Genomic DNA, 22,925 nt, shown 5'->3' with positions numbered 1-22,925 from the left:
TCCATATCTATTGAGCACCTCCTGAGATGAACAGTGTCAGAGACCTTAGCCACTTGAACTGGCCGGAGTGTGTTCATTTCTGAGGGCTGTCAAAACAAAATACCACAAGCAGGGTGATTAAAAACAACTGAATGTATAGTCTCACAGATCTGGAGGAGACACGTCGCAAGTCAAGATGTTGGCAGGGCCCTTGCTCCCTCTCCAACCTGTGGGGACCCTTCCCTGTCTTCTAGCTCCTGGTGGTTTGTGCCAGTCTTTGGTGTTTCTTGGCTTGCGGCCGTGGAATACAAGCTCTGCCTTCATTGTCGCATGGCATTCTCTTTACCTGTCTCTATTTTCACATGACTGCTTCTTATAAGGACACCAGTCATATGACCTCATCTTAACTCAAGACATCTACAATGACCCTATGGATAAATAAGATTCCATTCTGAGGTACTGGAGGGTAGGACTCCAACTTGTCTTTATTTGGAGATCACATTCAACCCAGAACACGAAGTGAGCTCATTCACGGGGCCAAGACCAGAACACACAAAGGGCTAGGAGTGAACATGAGCCGTGTCCCCGGTGCTGACAGGAAGAGGCAGGGAGAAGCAGCAGCAGGGGCACTTGTCCAGTTCTCTCGTCACTGTCTGGGGAAGTGTGTTGGGTTGGGGCCCAGTGGACACACTGTGCTACTGTCTGTGCCCCAGAGGAGGAGTTCCATGCTCCTACTGCTCTGCCCTTTCATAGGACAAGTCGGGAAGAGGCCTCAGAGGCTGGGAACACACAGACCATTTGGGTTCCAGGTAACCTTAACTTTGGAGGGAAGTGGAGGAGCCCACCTCATCCTGTGGAAAGTTGCACCCTTTTGCCCTAGGAGAGGAGGAGCTACTGGGCCCAGCCAGCTCATTGCCAGGCTCTCAGAGAGAGTTCTAGATACCAGATATTGAACAACCTGCTTGTCTCTGAGCCTAGTGAAACCTGGACTTCATGCTGCAACTTTCTCCCTCCCCAGTTTGAGATCCTTTAGTGCAAAAGTTGCAAACCAGAGGCCCACAGGCCACTTGCAGCCCGTAGATGTGTTTTGGCTACAGTGGCTGGTGTTCAAAATGTTTTTATATTAGTTTTTGAATAATCAGTATATTTACATAATTCAAAAATCAAATCATTATAGAAAGCTATCTAGTGAAAGCTTATCTTGGCCTCCACCTGCCTGTCCAGCCCCCTCCCCTGTTACCACTTCTATTACTTTCTTATACATTCTTCTAGAGTTTCTTATTGCAAATACAAGTCAGTACAAACTACATTCTGCCTCCATTACTTTCTTTCTCACATAATTGTAGTCCACTACATGCTTTTTCTACCTTGCTTTTGTCACTTATCTTGGCACTCTTTCCCTACTAATATGCTGAGAGCCTTCTCACTCTTTTTTACAGGGGTGTATACATTGTGTGGATGCACAATGTATCACTTATTTAACCAAAATCCTTCTGATGGACACAGGTTGTTTTCAGTCATTCACTGTTTATTACAAGCAAAGCTGCAGTGACTAAAACTGCCACTTTGTACTATGCTTGAACATGTATAACATTTAAAAATTCTGAAATATCTTTGAATTATCAAAAGACTGGAAACACGAGGTTCTAGTAACTGTAGGTTGACCACTGTTTGGATTATTAGCTGTTTCTCAGGGTCCCTAACACTGGGTCCGGCCTGCTCCCCTTCAGCATGTTCCCCACCACCTCTTCCTCCCTCTTTGCTTTGAGGCTGAGTGTTGACTGCATTGAGCACCTCAATTGATTGTGCTCTTTTTCTTATGGTAGATTCAGAAGGAAGGGAAATCGCTCTTGTACCCATGCTCTTTCTACATTCCTTCAAGTAGAAAATGAAAGCTAGGGAGGCTGTCTTTTTCAAGAAGAAAAGGAGAAGACAGATTCCTTTGTGGATGTAATTCTGCTTCTTCTTATGTTCATCTGTGTTACTCGTTTGGGCACTTGATTGTGCAGCCCGGCCTTGTTACGTCCACGCTTTTCTCTCACCTCCGAGCAGAAGGGAAGGACTCTGCTCGCTGGTTGATTTAGCACTGCCAGAGCAGCTGCTTGGAGACCAGCAATAACAATGAACAAGACAGTCAAATGCATCATTCTAACACATGTGCTCTCTCACCAGAACCCCACAAGGATGGGGACGTAATATTCCTGTTTCCATTTCATAGACAAGGAAACAGTAATAGAGTGAAGTCGCTTGACTAAGATTCATAACTTGTACATGGCAGAACTAGTATCTTTTTTAAAAAACATTTTTATTGATTTTCAGAGAGTAAGGAAGAGGGAGAGAGAGATAGAATCAATGAATGAGAGAGAATCATTGATTGGCTGCCTCCTGCATGCCCCCTACTGGGGATCGAGCCCGCAACCCGGGCATGTGCCCTTGACCGGAATCGAACCCGGGACCCTTCAGTCGGCAGGCAGACGTTCTATTCACTGAGCAAAACCAGTTAGGGCGGAGCTAGTATCTGAAACCAAGAACTTCTGGCTCTAGAACCTGCTGTTTTAGCCAACATATTGGCTGCCTCAAACTCTTTTTTTTTCTTTTTAAGGTTGTGGCTAACAGTTATACTTCTCGCCTTTTCAGTTTGTCGTCAGTGGTGGCGTGATGATGACAGTCATGACAAAGATAAGAGGAAACTCTGAAAGTAGGCGAGAGGTGACATGCTGCAGGAAGGCAAATAATGAGAAAGCATTGTTTTTCTAACAGAAGCCAGGCTCAGCTTTACATCTGTCACACTGGATAGAGTGGAATCGGCTCCGTTGCCCCCTTTGCTCTTTCAGTGTCCGAACATTTATTGAGCAACTTCTGAATGCAAGGCACTGTGCCAGGTGGGAGATATGATGAATGGGCCACACCCTGGTCCTCAGAGCTAGGACGTGTCAGCAGACACTGCAGTGCCACCTGGTGAGTGTGGCATTGGAGTGACATGGATGTGTCAGGCTGGGTCCTGAATGTGAGAAAGGAAATAAATTCACTGTGGGGTAACAAGGTGGGTAGTTTGTAGTTGTCTCGGGTCTTCATCTCTGCTGGATGGAGGAAGGAAGCAAGGCCCGGAAGTGAGGCTGTGAGCTAAGGGGTTGAGCCATCTTTCTGCCCACAGGCCAGGGTGGAGGTGACAACGGCTGCACCTCTGGAGCTGTGGCTCTTTGGCAATGGGCTCAGTCAGGGCTGAAGGTGGGCTGAAGGAAACGGCCTCTCCCCTTTCCTGCATCCCATCTCAGCTTTTCTCATTCCTGGGCCTGGGTTTAATGTCCGAGCTGGGCTGCCTCCCGGGGGGCACTTACCCTGGGAGTTAGTATTCTGCTGGAGGGCGAACCCCTGTCCCCGGGTGAAGGACTAAATTTGCCAGGGAAGAGAGGGGGGTGGGGGGCAGGAGGACACAGTTCACAGGTCACCATATTCGACCTTTGACATCACACTTCAGCAGGAGGATCATAGGCCGGCTTCCTGTCACAGGGAGGGAGGCTCCTTGCTTGTCTTTTTATTTGCTGCCTTTCTTCTTTCTTCTCCCCCAGGTTTGCATCCACAGTATCTATCATCTCTGTGGTCATCTTAGAACAACTGGGGGTTTTGCTTTGTACTTATTCTTTCTCTGAGTGTGACACTAACCACAGCCGCCTCCAGGCAAAGGGTGTAGGGCAAGGCCAACTGCTCTTCATTCAGATGCTGTGGTCTTTGGTGCAGCTGATGCTAGTGGTGAAGTTATACAAAACAAAGGTGTTGAAACTCAGTCCAAGCGACTGTTGGGGACCTGCTGCTTGTGCTTCTAGGGATGAGTAACGGGAACTCATTTTTTTCTGGTTAAAAAGGAGAATTCAGAGTCCTGATGGAACACAGACAACAGGCATTGCAGGGCACAGCCGTGCGCTTCTCTGTGCTGGCCTCTGTGTGGACATGCAAGAGACGCACCCACACTCTGTCCTCAGGGACCTATTGACAAGAAGAGGAGAAAAATGTACATTGACCTCCCCTCTTGGGCCCGCTTCCTCATTTGAGAAATGAAAGAGGCTGGGCTTTACCAGTGTTCCTCCCGGGGTCAGAGCTGCCCCGAGGGCAGTGGTTCACGAATGCTCCGTGTGCACATGAACCACTGGGGGTCTTGTTAACATGCACATTCCAGCCCAGGAGGTCTGCCCAAGGCTTTTGATTCAGTGCGTCCAACAGACTCCAGGTACTGAGGCTGGTGCACAGAGCTTTGAGTACTGTGGCTCTGGGGGCACTTGGGAAATCTGTGGGTGGCTTAGAGTTGCCACAACAACAGGGTGAAGCCCCTGGCATTACTGGATGGGGACTAGGCATGCTAGTCATGATTCTGTGTGGGAATGTCATTAGTGAATTGTCACCCATTCTGCCAAACTCAGCCCACTGCACATATAATCGGTAATTACTTCTCATATAGTAATACTGAGAAGTTTTTAAAGAAGTTATGCCAAAAGCCCAGTAATCTAGGAGACCATTGTTCTGGGAAGAGAAGCCTAAATGGTGTAAAGACACAGCCTTGACATGACTGGATAATGTCCCCACTGTGGGCGTCCTGTCTAGATCGGAGCGTTTCCACACACGCTGAGCCGGAAAGCCTGTCCGTGCAGCATGCAGTCACTGCAGAAGCAGGGACGTCACTGCGGATTTGCAACAGGACAACACGTTGCTAAATTAGCAGAAGCACAGGAATACCACCATCTCAGTGAACTTCTGTAGAGAAGCTGTTGTTAAAATAGTTCATGTTCTAATTTATATAATATACTTATATTTGTAGTGCAATGATAAGAAATTTCTTGGAAAAAATAGATAGTACAATGACTTATTTGGGGGTTGCCTTTGTTTTTCATTCTTACTCTGGGAGTCTCCTTAGAGGTCTACCAAACAACTTCTTCCAATGCCTCCTCCTTTCCCCACTGCCTAGACAAAAAGGATATGGTTTCGAAGGCTTTTTTTTTTTAAATTGTCAACTGAGGACAGTTTTTCCATTGGTTTTCCAGGAGAGTGGAGGAGTGGGAAGAGAGAGAAACATCAATGTGAGGAGACACATTGATTGGTTGCCTCCCACATGCACCCCGACGGGACCAGGGATCGAACCCAAAACTGAGATAGCACGCCCTTGACCAGAATTAAACCCTTCGGTCCGTGGGCTGATGTTCTAACCATTGAGCAACTGGCCAGGGCTCCAAGGCTTTTTAATGCCCAAAACGGAATGTGTGCCCCTGCTCCGTGGATGGGATTTTTAGATTACACACATGTTTTCCATGAGGCTCTGTCACTGCCCTGTCCCATGTCTCTGCACAATAAATAGCTACGCCTAGCTCATACAAAAGAATGATACACTTTCTTGTTTTCTCTACTTGCACGTTTGTAATTTTATTCAACATGTTATCTCTACTTCAGGTAAGGTTATTACCTGCTTCCTGTTATCAGATCCAGACAGGAGAGTGGGTTTGCTATTTCTCATCCTAGCATTTTTATTCTGTTGTCCTCTGCTCTTTTATTTCCTTGTAGTCTTTATGAGCAGTTAAATCTAATCTTATCCATTATAAGTAGGTGTAAGCATTGACTTCTTCATTATGCATTCCTGTGCAGTCGTGCGTGAGCACTTACATATTGAAATACTTATTATTTTTATTATAAATTGCATTCCTTTTTTCTCCTTTATATTATAGTTAGAGCTAGATTTTGCATATGGGTTGACTGACTTATCTAGAAGTTTCATTTCAGGTAGTTAAAAGAACATTTCCAAATATTTGTTATAAAAAATGATGCACTGATTGAAGAGGGCAGAGCATCCCTGGATTAAGTGATGTCTTTGACATTCTTTGTGCAACATTTAAAAACAATAGATGTCGGTGTGATTTGTGACCAACTTGAGAGTAACCCTGGATGAGAAAGCAATCATTGAACGTTGGTATTACCTGTAATTTCTGCTTGGATGAGATACTATGAGTCCTCAAGGCTTAAAATAGTGGCTCTCCCTAGGTTGCACTTTAGAAACTAGGAAAGTTAAACACACATTCATGCAAGCATTTACACACACACACACACACACACACACACCTCACACCCTGATCCCAGCCAGAAGCATTTCAAACTGAACATCTGGGATGAGGCCTAGGCGTCTGGAGTCAGAAGACTCCCCAGATGACTCTGGCGCTCTGTGAGGCTGAGAATCACTGCCTGTAGTGGGGTGAATGGTAAAAAGATAGGTCCTGTCCCAACCACCAGAAGCTGTGACTGTGACCCTCTCAGAAAAAGGCTGTGTGCAGGTGATTCAGCGACAGGTCTCCAGCTGAGATCATCCTGGACTATCCCTGGCCCTAACTTCAGTCAGTGTCCTTTCAAGAGGCCCACACAGGAGAGACACGAAGAGAAGGCCAGGGGGAAACAGAGGCAGAGGCTGGAGTTCCAGAGCTACAAGCATGGAAGAAGTAAGGAATGACCTGTCCCCCAGAGCCTTCTGAGGGGGCACAGCTGCCTAAATGTGAAAGGATGCATTTCTGTTGCCTGGTTTTTGTTAATTGTTGCAGCTGTCCTAGGAAACTAATACACTGCCTTAAAGGGTGGATAAAAATGTGGTGAGATGGGAGGAATATAGGAGCTTTTCGGATGGGGAAGCAAATGAGTGAGTGAGAAGGCCTGGCTGAGGAAGAATGGGGGCAGCACACCTAGAAGAAGAAAGAGTGGCTGTACGAGGAGAGGGAGCTATTGGTTGGAGCCCATAGAGAATCCTCGTGTGGAAAGATGCCTTCCTCTGCGCTCTGTCCTGTCCTATTCAGGGAATAGCATTTGCTGCCCCTCCTTAGACCACAAAAGGCCCAAGAAGCCAGGAGAGTAGGTTGGCACTTCATTCCACAAGGGTGGGAGCCGCTGAAGGGTGTGAGGAGGAACAGCGTGGCGAGGTTGTAGGGAGGCCCGCCAGGCCTGGGTCCCGTGTCTGAACACTTGGCGTCTGCATCCTTCCTGCTCTCCACCTCTCCCCACACCCGCGGCCCCATTTTGTGTAGTGGCTTCATGAGTGTGAGCAGGCCATTTGTTTCCAGCTGGAAGTCCAGGGGAAAGTGCGGACTGGTTGGGTGGATCTGCCCCGTCTTGGGAGGTGATCCCTTCTGCAGCTCCTGCAGGAAGTGCAGAGGAGCCATCCATCCTCGCCCGGTGTGTTGGAATGAGAGCAGCCAGCCTGGAAGCACGCACAATGCCAACTGGTCTTCCTTAACAACCAGCCATTACCTGTGGAGGCCCCTCGCAGGCACTGCCTGCCTTCTGCAAGCGTAAGCAAGGGAAGCTCTCATTAACGATAATGCCCGTGGAAGCAGAATCCTCCCTGCCTTGTAGGGCTGGCACGGAGGAACTGAGAGGGTTCGAGTGCTTGTATACAGACTCACTCATCACATTACAGGCCTTGTTTGCTGGGCTCACTCAGAAAGGACTGGCAGTGTGGGAGCAGAGAGGCCACCCCGAGTCTGGTTGCCTGAGGGTGGAGAGGCAATTAGATACACCTGTAAGAACCATCTAGGGACTGCAGCCACTGAGCACTGAGCTGGGGTGGGGTGGGTCCAGACTGGATGCAGATTGTGGAGGAAACAGAGGGGAGCCCAACCCACAGTTATTCTGTTAGTTGTGTGGGGATTTAGCATTACCCATTGTCCCAGAAATGGACAAAGGGCATAGGAACGCCTTCATTTTACTTTCTGGGAGTGAGTGACCTTAAAGGAAGGAGGGCACTTCCTTCCATGGACGGCGCGTCTCACTGCCAGGTGTGTTTGAATGTTGAAGGAGATGCTGCAGGATGCGAGGTGTGGGTCAGAAGGGAGCTGTGGGCCTCAAGGAGTAATTTTGGGATCACCTAGATTGGTCGTGCTGATGGAGGTCATTCTGGGCATCCTTTTGCCTCCTGGAGCCCCAGCACCCGTCCCTGACCATTGTGGGTTGTGATGGAGGAGGGCACCTCAGGTGAGCAGTGGGCTGATGTTAGGAACAGGGATGGAGTCTCTTGAGCTGCCCCTCCCGAGACCTTAATCTCACTGGGACCCTACAGCAGGGGACAGTGACCAGGTGTCCAGTCCAGCAGTAGAGTATTCTGAATGCAAACACACAGTTTCCAGCCTCCATCTCTCCACCTACTTCCAAGAAGACCTAGGGCACTTTCTCAGGGTGGGTGGAGGGGTGGATAAATCTGACACGACCCACAAGCTGAACTGTGGGGACAAACAGTGGATTCCAGACAGCGAGTTTGGTCGCAGAAGCCCAGCCATGGTGAGAGGCCAGGCTGGCTGCTTTCCCACGTGTGGCTTCAGCCCAGAGAAAGCGTTCAGAGACCAGCCACAGATCTGCCCAGCAGACGGGCTGAGTACCGCATGGCGCACCCCAGGAAAGTGCGGGGTTCTGCTGGGAACAAGACAGACAGGCCCTGGCCCAGTGATGGCGAACCTTTTGAGCTCGGCGTGTCAGCATTTTGAAAAACCCTAACTTAACTCTGGTGCCGTGTCACATGTAGAAATTTTTTGATATTTGCAACCATAGTAAAACAAAGACTTATATTTTTGATATTTATTTTATATATTTAAATGCCATTTAACAAAGAAAAATCAACCAAAAAAATGAGTTCGCGTGTCACCTCTGACATGCGTGTCATAGGTTTGCCATCACTGCCCTGGCCTCAGGGATTGTTAACCTGTGTGCTTACTCATTCCAATGGGCATACATGCCGCAAGGGCTCCCAGGCTTTTGCCTGGACAGGCCTCCCCTGTCTCCTCACTGCCCAGTGCTACTGATCCTGCAGGGTCATGATACATGCTCCATCCTCTAGGGCAGCGATTCTCAACCTGTGGGTCGCGACCCCTTTGGGGGTCGAATGACCCTTTCACAGGGGTTGCCTAAGACCATCGGAAAACACATATATAATTACATATTGTTTTTGTGATTAATCACTATGCTTTAATTATGTTCAATTTGTAACAATGAAAATACATCCTGCATATCAGATATTTACATTACGATTCATAACAGTAGCAAAATTACCGTTATGAAGTAGCAACAAAAATAATTTTATGGTTGGGGGTCACCACAACATGAGGAACTGTATAAAGGGTTGCGGCATTAGGGAGGTTGAGAACCACTACTCTAGGGCTAGCACATCAAACTCAACAGCAAACATGGGCCAAATAAACAAGCTTTAAGTTTATCTGGGCCGCAAAAAAATAAAAGCTTCAATTTTCATAGAAACGTAGGTTTATTTTGATAGAGACATGCTGAATGCAAAGGGCTGAAATAAATGAGTAATCGTTAACATAAAATAATAGAACATTTTAATAAAAATTAATATTTTTTTCTTGAACATTAACTTACCAGACACTGAGTAACTGCACAAATTAATAAGCATAAAGCAAATAAACCTATTTTTCCTGTTCTCTGAAAGCGAAATATTTCCTGTTGCATACACAAAACAAGACAGTACAAGACTAATCACGTGGCAATCAGCTGCTAAAATATTCCCTGCTGGTATTAGTGGAGAGAAATGGTGCGCCTGCATGTAAGGCGAGTAAGGGAAATTAATGCAACACAATTATAATAATCAGTCATTAGTGAATGTTGTAGTTTGTTATTAATAGTTATGTATAACAGGATATTGTAAAAATTAAATTTTGAAATTTTTATTAAAACATTTCTTACATACAACGTTATATTGGCTGGGCCATAAAAATATTCATTGTGGGCCACATGCGGCCCAGGGGCCGCAAGTTTGACATGCTTGCTCTATCACCCAAATCATTGTCCTTAAGCATTTGTGATAAAATGTGTTTCTTGAAAACACATTTTATTGTATAAACAATATATGTTTATTGTAAAAAAAAAAAAAATCAGAGAATGTGACATACAGTAAAAAAGAGAGTAAACATGCCCTAGCCGTTTTGCTCAGTGGATAGAGCATAGGCCTGCAGACAGAAAGGTCCAGGGTTTGATTCTGGTCAAGGGCACATGCCTGGGATTCGGGCTCGATCCCCATTGGGGGGCATGCAGGAGGCAGCCGATCAGTGATTCTCTCTCATCATCGATATTTCTATCTCTCTCTCCCTCTCCCTTCCTCTGAAATCAATAATAAAAAAAAAAAAGACATTAAAAGAAGAGAATAAACAGAGATAACCATTGTTAACATTGAGGTATGTTTTCTTCTCATTCTTTTTCAATGCACATTCACACAGATGCACACACGTATACTTTTATCATCGCCTTTCCTCATTCTGCTTTACATTTTCTTTTGTCACATACACCTATCTTCTTTTTAAATTTATTTTTATTGTCAACCCCATTACAAATGTCCCCCATTCCTCCCCCCCTTTGTGCCCCTCCACTCAGACCCCACTGCACCCCAGGCCATCACTGTGAGCTGTTTGAGGGCACAGGCAATGTCTCACTACATGTTATCCCGGTTACTAATACAGCATCTTGCACTAGGAGTCTCTCTGCAAATGTTAGCCAAGGAGAGCCACTCAGCAAATCTGTTTGGCTTTGGAACTCAGCACATAATTATTTTGAGGAAGCAGAAGCAAATTTGCTGTCCTGGCCCTTGATTCTTGCTTAAAATGTGTGTGCATTCCTGAGCACCAGTGTCTGCTGGCCACTCTGCTGGGTGGCTGGGAGGGGACTGGGGATGCACAGTGATTCAACACGTGGCTGAGACACGCACAGAGGGTGACTAATTGTGCTCCGCACCCTGGAGGCGCTGCGTTGAAAAGCAGCTCCACCCTGCTATTCCACTGAGGCTCTGTTCTCACTTTAGAACAACACCGCTGATTCTGGCAAATCTTTCTTTATCCTTTCTGATTAAAAAAATAGTGTTGGCGTTTCACCCGGGGAGGAGTGGGTGAGATTTTCTTCTCTGACAAATCAGTTTAGGCTCTAAAATACTCTTCGCTTAGATTAAAATTCAAGAGGCTCTTGGACTAGGATTGGAAATGGAAATAGCACAGGCTCTTTTCCAAAAAGCTCTGTTGGAGGTTGAGACCATCAGGAGGGGCATGCTCTCAGCAGACCGCAGGTGAGAGCAGAGCGGAGCCCATGAGAGGGTGTCAGCAGAGGAAAAGCAGCAGAAGCTGTTCTCTGAGCATCAGGACTCCTCAGGCACAGGTGGAAACACGAGAGGCTGGTGCATAGATGGCAACAGACAGTACTAGGTGTACCGGTTAATAATGCGGATTTGTAATCACAGAAAACACGATAATTCCAAGAGAAACATCAAAAGTGCTATATTCAAAGTAATGCCCATCGCTAGCTACACATTTCCCCCATCTTTCAGGTAATTCGTGAATACCGTCCAATAGAACTTTTCTTGTTTTGAGGCAAACCATTCAGAGACCCAATTTTCCACTTCTTCATATGTTTTGAAGTGCTGCTCAGAAAGTGCGTGTGCCATCGATCAGAACAAGTGGTAATCTGAAGGAGCAAGGTCTGGTGAATACAGCGAGTGGGTTACCACTTCCCAGGCAAGACGTGTCTTTATCTGGTTTTGAAGTGTGTGATGGTGCATCATCATGAAGCAAAATTACTTTGCTGTGTCTTCTGGAACATTCTGGTCATTTCACGATCAAAGCGTGGTTCAAATTGATTATTTGTTGTTGGTAGCGATCAGTATTAATGGTTTTACCTGGTTTTAGAAGCTCATAATACACCACACCTTCCTGATCCCACCAAACACAGAGCATTTCTTCTTTCTGAAGCGATTTGGCCTTGCAGTCAATGTTGATGGTTGACCTGGATTAACCCATGATTTTGTACATTTGGGATTCTCAAAATAAATCCACTTTTCATCGCCAGTCACAATTCGATGCATAAAAGACTTTATTTCGTGCCATTGAAGCAACATTTTACTGATGACTTTTCAGTTTTCCATTCGTCTTTTGTTCAGTTGATGTGGCACCCATTTTCCTTCCTTTAAAATCTTTCCCATTGCTTGTAGATGATCAGAAATTGTTTACTGAGCAATGTTTAATCTTTCTGCAAGTTGTTTTTGAGTTTGAAGTACATCTTCATCCAATAATGCTTATAATTGTTGGTCTTCAAACTTTTTCAGTTGAACTGGGCTTTTTTTGTCTTTCACACTGAAATCACCACTTTTAAAGCATTTAAACCAGCGTTCACAAGTATCTTGAGATGGAGCATGTTCACCATAAGCTTTCCAAAGTGTTCAGTAGCACTTTTCTTCAAAATAAAGTAATGAATTATAACTTCCCACAAATGCTCTTTTTTTTGGCACAAAATTCGATATTTTTAAGTGGAAAAATATCTATGTTAGCACCTTCAGCAAATTTGACATATGAAGTTTTGAAGGTTGTTGTCAATACAACAAAATGGCATACATATCAAATCGCATATATACCAACATACATGTAACTCCATCTATTGAAAAAAATCCGCATTATTAACGGGTACACCTAGTAAAGGCAGATACAAGGGAGACAAGCCCGCATGCCTCCTGAGCTTTTTAGTTGACTATGATGCGATGTTTGTGATTTAGATGTCTTTCTTTCTTTAAAGAAGATGGCATGGCAGAAACTATTTCTAAAGTTAAATATCTTGGAGGGAACTTCATTACAAGATCAAGGAAAAAGCCTGCAAGATTTTGCTTTTGATGAAAAACATCTAAAACCAAGTAAAATCAAAGAGAAGCCTTAAACAAATTATTGATTTGGGTGATGCCGAGAAATCTCAGCTGGAGCCTCTTTTGGAGCCGAAGAGTGGAGAGGAGAGAGGAAGCACCCAGAGCTCAGCCTTTGACTGCCTTCTGCACACACTGGGGTTCTCTCCGTGCACACACTGGGGTTCTCTCCGTGCACTCACTGGGGTTCTCTCTGTGCACACACTGGGGTTCTCTCCGTGCACACACTGGGATTCTCTCTGTGCACACACTGGTGTTCGCTCTGTGCACACACTGGGGTTCTCTCCGTGCACACACTGGGGTTCTCTCCCTGAACACACTGGGGTTCTCTCCGTGCACACACTGGGGTTCTCTCTGTGCACACACTGGGGTTCTCTCCGTGCACACACTGGGGAAAAGAAATGAGATCCATGGGGTCTGGTGGTTTACACAGTGCAGATGAGGATGTGAGCACCTGAGGCGAGGCCAAGTGACTTTCCCCAAGCTAGGACTTCAGTGGTATTGAGGGAATGTGCTTTAAATATATGTATATATTTTTTTCTTTCTGCAACTCTGCATGCCTGTGGGAGATAACGGGTTTTAGTGGAAAGAACATAGGTTTGGGATGCACTTGATTTGAATCCTGGCTGTTTTGGAGCAAGTTTTAAATATTTTTTCCAACCTCAGTTTACTCATCTGTGCAAAATCCAGGCTGCCCCTAACTTGCCCCAGGGCTACCCCCACCTCCTCAAGCTTGACCTCCCGCTTTTGAAAGCTCTCCTCACACTCTCACTCACTGGCCCATTCGTTCACTCGGGGCCTGTTCTGGGTGCTTGGAACTCAGCAGGGAACCAAAGTGCCAAAGCCTTGGCCTCACTGAGCTCCTGGTCCAAACCAGGCTGTGCAGAAGGAGTATAATGTGAGCCACGCATGTAATTTTCAGTTTTCTAGTAGCCACATCAGAAGAAGAAAATAGGCAAAGTTAACTTTAATATTCTGTTTAACCTAATATACCCCAAATATTATCATTTCAGCATAGTCTCCATCTACAAATTTATTAAGAAGATAATTTACATTTTAAAATTGAAGTATAATTAACATATAATATTACATTAATTTCAGGTATACAACATCATGATTCAATATTTGTATATGTACTGTGAAATGATCACATTATAAGTCTAGTTAACATCTGTTTCCATACATACTTAACAGAATTTTTTTTTTCTTGTGGTGAGAACTTTTAAGATCCATTTCTTAAGCAACTTTCATATATACAGTACAGCGTCATTAACTAGAGTCATCATGCTGTACATTAAACCCCCAGGACTTACTTATTTTATAACCAGGATTTTGTACCATTAGTTTGACCACCTGTGGCAACACTAGTCTGTTGAGCTTGTTTTTGTGTTTGTTTGGATGCCACATGTGAGTGAGATCATATTTGTCTTTCACTGTCTGACTTACTTCACTGAGCACAACGCCCTCAGGACCCATCCCTGTTGTGGTCATTCCTTGTGCTGGAACTAGGTTACTCTCCTAGCAGGTCTCCGTTGGGACTGGCCACATTGTGAGGGCTCAGAGCTTGTGTGGCTGGGGCTGCAGCTGCTGTATTGGACAGTGTGGTTCTAGAGCTCAGGGGTGAGATTCTGCCATTCGCCCCAGTGAGTACAGCTGGGGGAGCGACAGGCCCTGTCGAGGGAGAGTGCTGCCTCCCTGCCAACGGGCCTCTCCCAGGGCCCCCAGTCCACCCTGCCAGAGCACGCAGATTTCACGCAGAAAGAGGGAGAATGCCACACCACAGAGTCCTAGTCTCTGGGTTGAGACAGAGAATGACGTGGAGCTGTCCTCTCTGTAATAATAACAATAATTACAACAACATAGTTAGTATGTATTGAGTGCTAGGTATGGGGGCCAGGCCCTGTGCTAAGTACTTCATTATCTTTACTGCACCTTTACAAGAGAGGTACTATTATTTTAAAGATTCCACCAAAAAACTACTAGAACTAAAAAATAAATTCAGTAAAGTAGTAGGATACAAAATAAATATTCAGAAATGAGTTGCATTTTTATACACCAATGATGAACTATCAGAAAGGGAAACTAAGAAAACAATCCCATTTACAACTGCATAAAAAAATAAAAAAATACCTAGGAATAAATTTAACCAAGGAGGAAAAAGACCTGTACTCAGAAAACTATAAGATGTTGAATAAAGAAACTGAAGATACAAATAATGGAAGCATATACTGGGTTCATGGATAGGAAGAATTAACATCATTAACTGCCCTAAGCAATCTATAGATTGAATGCAATTCCTATCAAAATACCAATGGCATTTTCACAGAATTAGAACCAATAATTCAAAATTTTATATGGAACCCCAAAAGACCTCAAACAGCCATGATAACCTTGAGAAAACAGAATGAAGTTGGAGGTATCACAGCATCTGATATCAAATGATATTACAAGGCCATAATAATCAAAACAGCGTGATACTGGCATAAAAATAGACATATAAAACAAAATAGAGAGCCCAGAAATAAACCCATGCCTATATAGTCAATTAATATTTGATAGAGGAGGCAAAACCATATAATCAGGTAAAGATGTTCTATTCAATAAATGCTGTAGGGAATATTGAACAGATACATGCAAAAAAAAAAAAAGAAAAAGAAACCAGACCACCAACTTACACCATATACAAAAATAAACTCAAAATGGATTAAAGACTTAAATGTAACACTCAAAACCATAAACTTCTAGAAGAAAACATAGATGGTAAAATCTCTGACATTTAGCAATATTTTTTCTGATATATCTTGTTGGGCAAGGGAAACAAAAATAAAAAATAAACAAATGGAACTACATCAAATTAAAGACTTTTTGCACAGCAAGGGAAACAAAATGAAAAGACAACCTACTGAATGGGAGGACATATTCACCAATGATGCATCTGATAAGGGGGTTAATATACAAAATTTATAAAGAACTCATACAATTCAACAACCCCTCTCCCCCAAAAAACACACACACAAAACACACACACACACACACACACACACACACACACACTCCAATTAAAAAGTTGGCAAAGGATCTGAATAGACACTTCTCTGAAGAGGACATACAGATGACCAATAGACATATGAAAAGTCATCAATACTAATCACAGAGAAATGCATAAAACCACAATGAGCTATCACCTCACACTTGTCAGAATGGCTACCATCAATAAATCAACAAACAACAAGTGCTGGTGAGGATGTGGAGAAAAAGGACCCTCGTGCACTGCTGGTGGGAATACAGATTGTTGCAACCACTGTGGAAAACAGTATGGAGTTTCCTCAAAAAATTTAAAATGGAACTGCCTTATAACCCAGAGATTCCACCTTTGGGTACATACCTAAAGAAACCCCAAACACTAATTTGAAAGAATATATGTATCCATATTGTTCATTGCAGCATTATTTACAATAGCCAAGATATGGAAGCAACCTAAGTTTCCATCAATAAATGAGTGAATAAAAAAAGTGGGTGTACATATATACATTGGAATATAACTTGGTCATAAAAGAGAATGAAATCTTACCATTTGTGACAACATGGGTAGACCTAGAGGGTGTTATGCTAAGTGAAATAAATCAGTCAGAGAAAAACAAATATCATCTGATTTCACATATATGTGGAATCTAAAGAACAAAATAAATGTATAAACTAAATAGAAACCTATTCATAGACACAAAGAACAGACTGACGGTTGACAGAGGGGAGAGGTGTTGGAGGACTGGGTGAAAAAGTGAAGGGATTAAGAAGTACAAATTGGTAGTTAAAAAATAGTCACCAGAATGTAAAGTACAGCATAGGGAATATAGTCAATAACATTGTAATAACTATGTATCGTGCCAGGTGGGTTCCTGAAAATATCTGGGGGGACACTTCGTAAAGTATATGATTGTCTAACCACTGTGCTGTACACCTGAAACTAATAAAAATAATATTGAGTTAAACTGTAATTGAAAAAATAAAATTTAAAAAAAGACAGGAGGAAAGTGGCTGAGAGAAATTAGATAACTTGCTGTGGATCGCATGAGTCATAAATGACAGACCTGGGACTTGAACCTAGCGCTGTCTAAACTCAAAACCTTGTGTTCTTCAAACAGAAAGAACAGAGGAGATCCAGGATGAGCACAGGTTTCCTGAGCCTATTCACAGTGCACACTGCCAAGTCAAAACGCTGTGGAGATGAAGGTGTCAGTGAGGGTGATCCATAACTGCCAGCATGTTCTTATCTATATATATATATCAATGCCAAGCAACTAGAATGACCAGAATGACTGGTTGCTATGACGTGCATGTGGCAGCCAACCAGCCTGATCAGGGGCGGGGCCAGTTGGCCAATTTCCCATGTCCCCTCCCCACTGCCAGCCCAGCCCCAGTCGACCCCGATCTGGGCGGGCTGGCCAGACCCCACCGGTGCATGAATTTATGCACTGGGCCTCTAGTTACAAATAAGATATTAACTCATAGGCATAGGTGACAAATATCTTTGTTGATTCTAAAGCACCATATGAAAGTTTGTTGTCATTATTGTATGGTTATTACTATTCAGCTGGTGGTATATCCAGGGAATTCACCGTAGCTCAGATCACTGCAGTGGTGCCTGTGATATCAAATGGCAACTGAGAACATAACCTGACTTGAAATTTCTGTTCATATTAGATCACAACACCTGAAAGTCTTTGAGCTTCGCTTATGGATTTTTTCAGTAAAACCCAATGTGTACATGCACTCATTAGCCAGGTGTTTTCATCATTTGCTAGCTGCCTGGTGCTGAAATCAGACTTTATGTTCAGCCTTGGGTGACCAACAGCCCTCCTGGCTCTTCAGAGCTTAGTTAGAGGGACACTTAGAAACCCCAACACAGACGTAACAGGACCCCAGGCCTCCTCTCTCAAGTCCCAGGCAAGAAGTCGGGAAGCCAGCCTCCTGCGTTCAGGAGAGAAAGGGCCCCGGGCTGTGCTGCAGGCTTCTTGGGCATCCTCGAGGCCGTGCTAAATGGGATTGCCTGGAAGAACATCCAAATCCCTTCACCATCTGAGGCCCGCCTCCTCCACAGAAGCCTTTTCCAGCATGGCAGCCCCTCCAGTCCTCTCCCCCATCTAAGGTCCTATTGTCTTAAATGCTTGTGCCACCCACTCAGACACTGAAGCCCGGTCTTGTGGTGTTAGCTATGCACTTTCTGTATGTCTGTGCCATTTCTTTCCTGGTGACAACCACATGTTGACTTGAGCCAACACTGATGATCGGGTTGGTCAACGTCACCTTGTTTCAGAGAGGGCTTTTAAGTGCCATGATGTCCTTGGTGGACTTCTGTTTTGGTGTTGAGTGCTGCCTCTCTCTCCAGAGTGTATGACCTTTGAGAACTGGTATCTTGTAATCTTGGACTCAACGAGAGTGTGTGCCTGACATACCCTGGGAACTCAGTGACAACGTATTGCTCAGTATCGGGCAAAGGGCTAGTGCCCCATCCAGATCAGCTCCCTCTGGTGCTAGCCATTTGCATAACACCCGTACTTCTCTTCCACTGCAGTAACCATGATTTGTATCATACATTCGTTAATTTGTGAAGACGTTTCCCCAACACTGGGAGACCTTTTTGGTTCTCCCTGTGTCCCCAGCACTCAGTACAATGCCTAGAACCAGGTAGGACCAGGTGAAGACTGGGTCAATAACTATACATCTGAACAAATCAGCTTGGTCCCTGTAGGAGAGGGCAAAGGTGGAGACAGGGGGAGTTAGCACCTGGGTGCTGGCAGTGTCTGAAGGGAGGTCAGCGTCAGGAGGCCACGCGGAATAATGGCAAACACTTTGGCTGAGAAGCCGGGCACCTGGGGGCAGGCATTTTCCTGCACCAAGGTTTATTTTTTTATGTAACCTTGAGATTATCTTGTGAGGGTTGAAGGAGTTATTTTTGTGAAATTGCTTTTGTAAGCCATAAAGTGGCATGGCAAGATGTTATTCATCATCCTAAGATCTGGTCCCTGCCTACCCATCCAAATTTATTCCTTATTAATTTGATTTATCTAGGCCAGTGTTCTCATTTTTTAAAATGTGTTTTTCCCTCATTGCAAAAGCACTACATTGTAATAATAAAACTATTAGGAAATTCAGAAGGAACTCAAAATAAATCATCTCTTAAGACTACCACCTAGAAATAACACTATTAACATCTTATGTAGAGCCAAAATATATTTTCTAAATATGTATAACCTAAGTTTCCCAGGTGTCGGCAGCTGGGGACAGTCAGGGCATCATTGCTCTCCATTCCTCCTGGCTCTGGCTCTGCTGAAGGCTGCTGCCTGGGTGGGGCTTCCACACCTTGGTTGCTTCCAGCAGCAATGCCCCTGAGGGGTAGGTACTGAGAGCTGACTTCTTCCAACACTTTTCATTTTCTGAAAATACTTACTGGGTTTATGTATGTATTGCTTGTCTCTCTCCACTGGAATCTAGGCTCCACAGGTGCAAAGCTTGCTGGATTCGCATTATTGCTGCTTCTCTGGCACCTAGAAAAGTGCCTGCACAGAGCAAACATTCACTGAATGGTTGAATGAACACCTGAGAACTGCATTACCTCATATAGAATACCAGGCACTTGCTTCAGATGAGTTGTGCATGTGAACCCTACAGAGATCAAGGTTGCTGGTAATACACATCTGGTCTGCCAGATCTAGCGATTGTTGGAGATTTGGCCTCAGCAGGGGTACAACAGAGAATCCCAGCCTCCTTTGCAGTCACTACAGCTGCCTGCAATAATTTCAGGCATGCCCTCAGACCATGTTACTTAGCATGAGGCCAAAGCATTCTGCAAAGTTTGTCCCCAGGTTCACAGTGCTAATTAACAGCACCAACTGCCCCAGATCCTGTCCCAGATCCTGTTCCAGCACTGTTTAGGTTGGTGCCCATATGGGGCCCTTAGGTTTTTCTTACTTACTCTACTACTGCAGAGCTTTCTTAGGTAGGGCAGTGATTCTGGCCACAATTCTCTTTCTCCATCTTCAAGGGAAAGCTTCCACAATGGTGCAGACAGTGTTTGTGGATCAGATGCAAAGAGCTGAAAGATCACTGCTGAGAGCTGGGGTTGCTGAAAGGGGCTGTTCAGTTAGCCCCGAGGCTACCCCCTGCTCAGGCACAAGAGTCAGCCCCTGCTGGGCCGGACCCATCTCCAGACTCAGGTTGCTATGCAGACTTCCCACTGTAATCCCTCCATCTCTCCTCATCTCCAAAACCTGGAAAAGGATGGGACGAGGCCTGTTTTCTGGGGGGCATTGCAGCCCTAGCGAGAGGGACATTTCCCCCCATTGCCATAAACCCCTTCCTCTCCGGCGCCTGGGGGAAAGACGGCGTTTTCATCTCTGTGTGTTTCCTAGGCGGGATTCAAACACGGGTCGCAAACGTGCTCTCCAGACCTGAAGCGTTACCCTTGCTCTGAGGAGCCGGGACCTGCCAGGTGAGTGAGAGATCAAAAGGTGGACAAGATACCCCACAGCCCCTGGTCCTTAGGCCTGAAATCTGTGAAGTCTGTGTGGGTGTCTTTGCTGCTGTTTTTAATATTTATGAGAATCATTAGCAGGCGCTTAGCTTCCAGAAACTGAGTTCATCAGATGGCCATTATTTTTCCCAGTCTACTTGAGGACACCGTTTTCTCCCCCCTCTCCTCCCCCTGCCCCAGCTTTATTGAAATATAATTGGCATATGACATTATATAACTTTAAGGTACACATAATGATTTGATATTTGAATATATTGTAGAATGATCACCACAATAAGTCTAGTTAACACCCATCACCACGCATAGTTACAATATTTTTTCCTGTTACAAGAACTTTTAGGATTTGCTCCCTTAGAAAATACAATATTGTTAGCTGTAGTCACCATGCTGTATGTACGTATCACCCCCAGGACATACTCACCTTGTAACTGGAAGTTTGTTCTTTTCTACCACCTTCACCCATTTCTCCCCCCTTTGGCATTGGAAGAAGATATGAGAAGTCATAGGCATATAGGAGAGACTTTATCGCAGACCAAGTAGCCATTGATAACAAGGAGCCATCAGACAAAGCAGTTCTTCAAAGTGGCCCCACAAAGCAGCCGTGTACCTGCTGGCCAGTAACACCGCTTTATACCAACTTAGACAAAAGAGACTTCTTGCCAAATACGGACATCAATATTTGGGTTATAGAGAGGTACAACTGTGCAGTGCGAGCAGTAAAACTGCTATGTCATTGCCTTTGCACATGCGTATGGCAAATTGGCCTTGAACATCCTGTTTAGGTTCCCACCCCCCCCCCCCCCCCACACTCCATCCCAGGTAGTCACCAATCTGTATTTGGTACTTATGAGTTCAGTTTGTTTTTTATTTTGTTTTGAATTCCACATGTGAGATCATATAGTATTTGTCTTTTTTGTCTGATTTATTTAATTTAGGGTAAAGCCTTTCCATCCAGGTTGTCGCAAATAGCATATTTCCTTCTTTTTCATGGCTGAATAATATTCCATTGTGAATATATGCCACCTCTTCTTTATCCATTTATCATTCATGGATACTTAGGCTGTTTTTATATCTTTGCTATTTTGAATAATGCGGCAATGATTCTGAATGCCACAGGGAAGCATGATCAGGCCTGCGTTTCAGGAAGGGCCCCTGGGCAATGCTGTCATGGCCTTGTTTAGCTGTTTTTGTTTTTTAAAGCAGTTTGGTAATATGTATTAAGAACCTTTAACATTTGCATATAAAGTGCTCTTTGGCTCAATAATATTACCCCTGGAAGTAATAAGAGTGATTTCCACCTATGTAGTGCTTATTGTACCAGATATTTTTGATAAGCTATTTTTAAATCTTTGTAACAATTATGCAGAGTGGGAATCATTGGTCATATTTTACAGATAAATAAACTGAGGTTTTAAAGAATCAGGCAAGCTTAGGATTGAGTTCACGCTCTGTCACTAATTAGCTGTCTTCCTAGGTCAATTTGTTTACCCTCTCTGAAGCTGTTTCCTGAGGTAGTACTGCTTTTTAGAAAATGTCAACCAGAATGAAATACCAGCTGCTTTTTTTGGACTCTCCACTCATTTGGAGTATCTCTGCCAGAGCTGACCTCCATTTCCTTAGGCATTTAAGATTGAGTAAACCAGCCAGAATCAAACAGTGCGGAGAGCTGTGGACAGCAGCTTTGCTTTGGGGGAAAATTCTGAGTTGTTTCTCCTACAGTTTTCCTATGTGCATGCACACGGCTCTTCTCATATCCTCTGCCCCCAGGATTTGTGTCTTATGCCCCTGCAAGATTGTAAATTCATTGAGGAAAGGGCTGGTCATAAACGTATCTTTGTATCTCTCCCAGCATCTGCTGGTTCGGTGCCTTCCATGTGCCCAGGGAAAGCTCAAAGGTTAGTTTTTTCAGAAGCAGTTGGGATATCATGATATAAAGGAAAGTAGGTACTTTGAGAGTGAAGAGCTAAGAGGTGGGGGCCTGGGAGTAGACACAGAAAAGATAAATAGGCTTGGAGACTTGGCAGTGAAGACTTGAAACCGAAGAGACCTGGGAGAATGCATTTAGTGGCAAACAAGCAAAATGTCCTCATTAGTGCTAAACCAAGAGAATTGTCTTCGGTTGGTTTCTCAGATGCAGATCCCCAGAGGGGGACCAATGTGCAAGTGATTTATTCAGGAAACGTTCCCAGGAGGACAAAGTAAAGGAGCAGGAAGCAGGGCAGGAGAGGGGAAGAAGCCAGAGTGATGTCAGGCAGGTTCCAGCCTTAGCCTGGACCCACAGATGTGCTCTAAAGTACAAATCACAAGGCAGCGTTTGTCCCTGCTGGAGGCCAGGGCACTGGGCTTTCACCCGTATGCACCAGCCATCGGGTCAGGGCTGAGAGGTGACGGGAAACTCAGGCACTTCTGGCTCCGTCCATGTGGACAGCGTGGCTCCAGCACCCAAGTGCCAGCCTTCTGAGAGTCAACAGGTGGAAGGAGTTAGAAAAGGCACGTGGAGGCTGGGTGTGGGGTTTGGAGAGGTGTACATATATCCTGGGGGTGTGGCTGGGGCGGCGAAAGGGTCGCCTTGATAACTGAACCCCTGCCCAGTGGTACCTCCTGATGTGTGCGTCCCCGCTTCCTCCTCTGCAAAGGGTGGGTAGTGTTATGTGCTCATGTTGCAGAATGATAGGGAAACAGAACGAAATGAGAGCACAGGCATAGACTCGTGCTGACAGC

At 44.7% G+C, this 22,925-nt stretch overlaps 1 protein-coding gene across 2 annotated transcripts in view; it reads left to right on the top strand.

The window, feature by feature from the left end:
• Window positions 1–22,925, top strand: part of CRACR2A (calcium release activated channel regulator 2A) — a 138,875-nt gene that overhangs the window by 13,990 nt on the left and 101,960 nt on the right. The window contains exon 4 of one of the 2 annotated variants that reach the window (XM_070407573.1): window positions 20,083–20,162. The exons of the other annotated variant lie outside the window; for it this stretch is intronic. The gene's annotated coding sequence lies outside the window, so the exon portion shown is untranslated. The remainder of the gene's footprint in view (window positions 1–20,082; window positions 20,163–22,925) is intronic. 2 annotated transcript variants of the gene reach the window in all.

This window comes from Myotis yumanensis, unplaced genomic scaffold, assembly GCF_028538775.1.
Source record: "Myotis yumanensis isolate MYYU_CA2020_CCGP unplaced genomic scaffold, mMyoYum1.0.hap1 SCAF_3, whole genome shotgun sequence".
Lineage (NCBI taxonomy): Eukaryota > Metazoa > Chordata > Mammalia > Chiroptera > Vespertilionidae > Myotis > Myotis yumanensis.
Note: the sequence above shows the minus strand (reverse complement) of the source record. Positions and strands in the feature narration are given on the sequence as shown.